We start from the raw sequence: 5,007 nt of genomic DNA, 5'->3' as shown, positions 1-5,007 counted from the left end.
ATCATAAATTTTGTTAGAGGTTTGTACATTACCATCGTCGACCGCATGCACTTGAGTTCGGGTAACGGCCGGTTGTGCTCCCCTTGATGCTTGAGCTTTCCTCTTTGAAGTAATTTCCATTTGCTCCAAAAACTCCCAATTGTCATGCTCGTAATTTGTGCCAAAAGTCCCATTTGTGATGGACATTAAATCGCGAGCATCTTCGGCACTTAACCCCTCGTGGAAAACATTGATTAATTCCCAAAGTTCAATTCCATGTTGAGGGCAATTCTTGATCATCATATTGAAATGCTCAAAGGCCTCATGAAACATTTCACCTTGTTGTTGTTGAAAACTCCTCAATCCCTTCCTAGCATCATTGGTCTTTTGAGCGGTGTAAAATTCATCTAGAAATATTTGTTGCATCTCCGCCCAAGTGTAAATAGATGCTGAAGGTAGAGTGTAAAACCACTTCTTTGACTTGTCCTACAATGAAAATTGAAACAAGACTAATTTGACATCATCAGCTGAAAAACCTTGACTCCCAAGAGTATTGCAAATCGAGTCATAGGCCTCCAAATGAAAGTAAGGTTCCTCCGTTGCTAGACCCTTATATTTCGGCAAACTTTGCAATGAATTGCTTCTCACTTCAAAAGTTATTCCTTGATTGTTGTGAGGAATAACTACTGGTGAAGGATTGTGAGTAATTACCGGCCTAAAATGCGCTTCAATGCCCCTCGCATGTTCTCTAAGATGTCTTCTTGGTACACCCAACCGACCCCTTGGACGAATAGGACCCATTGGCCTTTGCATAGGCCCTTGTGGTACATGAGGTTGAAATTGTTGTGGTGGCATCGGTGGATGTTGAATCAGCCTTTGGAATTGAGGTTGTATGTTTTGTGGACGAACTTGTTGCAATGGTATAGGACGTTGCAATTGTGGTCCTTGTGGCCTTGGCCGAATATGTTGTGGTATGAGTTGTTGTTGAGGCATTCCACCAACACTTGGCATTCCTTGAGTTTGGCCTTGTATGTAAGCAAATTCCCCTTGATCTCCATCACCCCCATATGCATAACCGTCTTCATCATAACCCTCATAATCTTCATAACCCTCATCATATCCATCTCCCCCTATACCCGAAGATTGCCCAAATGGAAGAGTCGAATATTGAAAACCCGACTGGTTCGATGGTCTAAAAGTAGAAGTAGTATGGACAATGGTTGAGTTTGGTGCAATTGAATAGGTTGAAGATGATTGACCCGCACCCGGGAAGAAATGGGAAAATGGTGGAATTGTAGTAGAAGGGTTAAAAGTGAGTGTAGGTTCTTCTTGAGTGGTAATGGGTTGTGTGGTGTTGGTTGGTGTAACATCATGAGGTGAAATAGGGTTGGTAGTGATGTTTGGCATGGTAGTGTTTGGTGAAGGTTGAGTAGATGATGGTATAAAAGGTGGTATAAGTTCACCCGTAGTGGGTGGTGGTGGTGGTGGATCCATGTATCGAATTGGTGTGATTGGTGTAGTTGGTGTTGTTGGTGAACTGCTGATTTTGTTTTCTCTTAGCAAAATTCTGTTTCCTCTTAATGTTCGCTCAATTTCCGGATCAAACGCCAATGGTGAAAGCTTGTGAGAGGTTCTAGTACGCATGCACCTGTAAGTACCTGCACACTAACACACCCAGCGTAAACTAGAAAAATAACAAACTTAAAAAGAACAAAAATAACACACGTTGCGCACTACTCCCCGGCAACGGCGCCAAAATTTGACGTGATGTCGTGGTCACAATCAAATTTAATCCAAATACTAATAAATAGATAGCGGTAAGTGGGTATCGAACACAGGGAGTTTGTGGAATATGTGTTATTTAGAAGATTATCTCATTTAACTAAAATTAACAAAATGCAAGTAACGTAAACTTCAAAAGTTGATTTGATTGAATTGGTTTTAAAACTAAAATTACTAATATAATTACAAAGATGAAAGTTTTGGTTGCAAGCAAATTAGAGACAAATGACCATCCTAAATTTCCGGTTTCAATTGACATTCATGTTATCATTCCACTAGAAAGAACTACATAGACATAGCTCATGTGTGACTACTTGCAGTGATGAAAGGGAACTAAGTACTCAGATTCCTAGAACGTGAGGTTGTTACCCGATGATCAATCAACCCTTACCCAAGTCTAACTATACCCATGATATCTCGATTACCAACGGCACCAAGAACGTATGGTTTCAAATTAGTTCAACGTAAGAATTAACAAGTTACTAACAAACAATCACACACCATAACAAACAAACCATAAAGATAAAGATTGTTATTCTAGAAATTAGGAAATCAAACATGAAATGTCTCAAGCAAACCTTCAATCCAGGATAATCACAAAGTGTTTAGCCACTCATGGCTCGAATTAACATTACCATATTAGTTTCAATGTTCATGAAAACCAAACACAATAAAACTAAGATCACCAATGTTCTTCAAGCTCCAAGTCTCCAAGATTGCTCCAAATTCGTGTCCCCAAACAACGTGTAACCGAAAACAAATGATAAGACACCATAAATCCCCACAAAATGACAATTAAATGCACGAGTTACACATTGAGGACAGTCGGCGCCGTAAGCTACGGAGCCCGCCGTAGCTTACGGCGGTCAGCAGGTCAACGGGTCAATATATGGCGCCGTAAGCTACGCCGCCTGCTGTAGCTTACGGTGCCTAGCAATCCTTTACGGCCCTTGCATACTGTCTTACGGCGGGGACTTATGCACATGTGGGGGTGCCGTAGCTTACGGCAGCAGCCGTAGGTTACGGCGCTGAGTGATGTTGTTTTCCTTGTTTCGCCATCAAAACTTGATTTCTTCATATCTCGATGATGCCGTCTTCCCACATCCATCCAAACTTCCTAAATCCCGCACTTTTTGCACTTTAATACCTGCAACATCAAATCATCTAGTGGTTACCAAATTCAAGCAATTAACCGTAATAAGTATAGAATGTGCATTGTATTAAACCTTTTAAGGGTTGTCCTACGGACCACCCGTCAAGGCTGTGAGGCCATCTTTGTAAAAAATTCTTCATTTGTTTTCGAAAAGATTTCCGACTCTTGCTCGGAAATTGAGCTTGAGCTTTTAACAATCACTTTCTTTTCGACAAACTTTTTGTTTTGAAAGTTCTTCTTTTGATTGTTCTTACCACCCTGATAACCACCCGACCATCTGTTTTGGTTATTATTGTTAAAACGTGGTGGTACAACAGGTTTCTTATAGTAAGATTTATCTCGTCCAAAGTTCAACAATCTTTTGGAACTCTTTAACCCTTCAGTCATAGAAACATCGATTTCCACAAGTTTGAAAACTTTCTTCAGCTTGTCAACATTCACATTCTCAATTGGAAACTCAATATCCAAGTACAACTTATCAGAACCAGACATCTTGTACATGACAAGAGTAGGTTCGTCACTTGAGTTGTTCTGGGATTTTGGTTTCGGAATGTAATTGTTCAGGAAACATTCTTCATCTTAAGTGGAATCAATGTCTGATTTTAATACATTTTCAACCACATTCTTTACAACTTCAGACTGAACACTATCTTCATCAGATGATGAAGTGAATGTGACATCAATTGTTTCTGGAAGTTTTTCAGCATCTGTTTTCTCATTTGTTTCAAATTCATTAGCCAACCCGGATTGTTGCTTTGAAAAATTGTTGAGCACAGGCGGTGGAACTTGATGATAACCCACCCTCGTTCCATCCGAGTAGACATCCTCACCAGCTTTATTCTTCCCGATTGGTTTGGGAATGATGTGTTGAAGAACAAAGCTAGCTGAGTTGTAACTAGTCAATTTCAGATTGATTCTTTCATTTTCAATCTTAGCTTCTTGGAATTGAAGCTTAAGACTTGCAATCTCATCCAATTGCTGGTTGATTTGTTTTTCTTTTCCCTGAAGAACTCTAGTCAAATGAATGTTTTCTTTGTAAGTTTTACCATTTCGTTCATCAGAATCTTTAACTGTTCTTTTCAACTTTTCAAAATTTTCTGAAATTGTTCTGTTTTCAAGAGTTAATTTTTCATTTTCTTTCTGATAACGTTCAACATCAGTTTTATCTTTTTCAATCTTTTCGGTTAATTCCTTAATTCTTTCATTTGAAGCTCTAAGCAGTTTATCTCGACTTAAAATATCTCTTTCAGTTCTTTCAACTTTTTCAACCAGATCCTAGATCTTTCTGTTTGTGAGATACGCATATGTGCTGCAGACTTTGCACTCTTTCGTGCAATTTCTGCAAACATTTTCTATGTTAGCACCATCAGTCTTACCTGATTCATTGTTTGAACCACTACTACTGACCTTGCTTGATGACTCAGGACAAGAAGTAGACTTGGAATCTACCTCGAGTGCTTTTGCCGTAAGAACTTTGTCGGCCATTTTTGTCAGGTTTTCTGCTGTCATTTCCTTTGTAGTGTCAATGATCCCTTCATCTACCTTTTTTTGACTTTAGCCTTTCTTCTTCGGCTTTCTTTGCCTCGTCTCTCTCTCTCTCTCTCTCTGTTCTTCAGTTTCTGCTATCGATTTTATGAGAGTTTTGACTTCTACTGATGATGGTTCCACAATGATGTTGCCTTTTGGATCTAAGTAGCATTCACGATCCGGATCCCATCTTTTTGCTCTTTTGGCTTCTTTCCAAGCTGCATAGATCTTTTCCTTTGTATGTAATGCCAACATCTTTCGACGGATGTATGTTCTCTCTTCTGGTGTTTGTTCAGTTGTTGCCATGATTGCAAAACCAACTGCATCATCTTCGGGCAAGAACTCACTCCAATCGAAACCTTCATCATCCTGAATCATAGCTAAAGCTCTCGACTTTTCCTTTGGGGTCTCCTCGATTTATTTCATTCTTTCCGGCTCCTCACGATTTCGATGGTAAATCTCCTTTTTATAGTAATCATCGTGAAACGGATTTTCTGTTTCATTAGCCGCAGAGTTTTTACATTCAGGCTTGAAGTGCCCCTTCTGCTTACACTTGAAGCAGGTCA

General features: G+C 39.6%; 1 non-coding gene across 1 annotated transcript; it reads left to right on the top strand.

The window, feature by feature from the left end:
• The first annotated feature begins 250 nt into the window (after positions 1-250).
• LOC118489948 lies at positions 251-356 on the top strand. The gene has a single exon (XR_004887959.1). It is a non-coding gene; the product is annotated as a small nucleolar RNA R71 (small nucleolar RNA).
• Positions 357-5,007: the final 4,651 nt, after the last annotated feature.

This window comes from Helianthus annuus, chromosome 2, assembly GCF_002127325.2.
Source record: "Helianthus annuus cultivar XRQ/B chromosome 2, HanXRQr2.0-SUNRISE, whole genome shotgun sequence".
Lineage (NCBI taxonomy): Eukaryota > Viridiplantae > Streptophyta > Magnoliopsida > Asterales > Asteraceae > Helianthus > Helianthus annuus.
The sequence above is the reverse complement of the archived record's forward strand: the minus strand, read 5'-3'. Positions and strand labels throughout refer to the sequence as shown.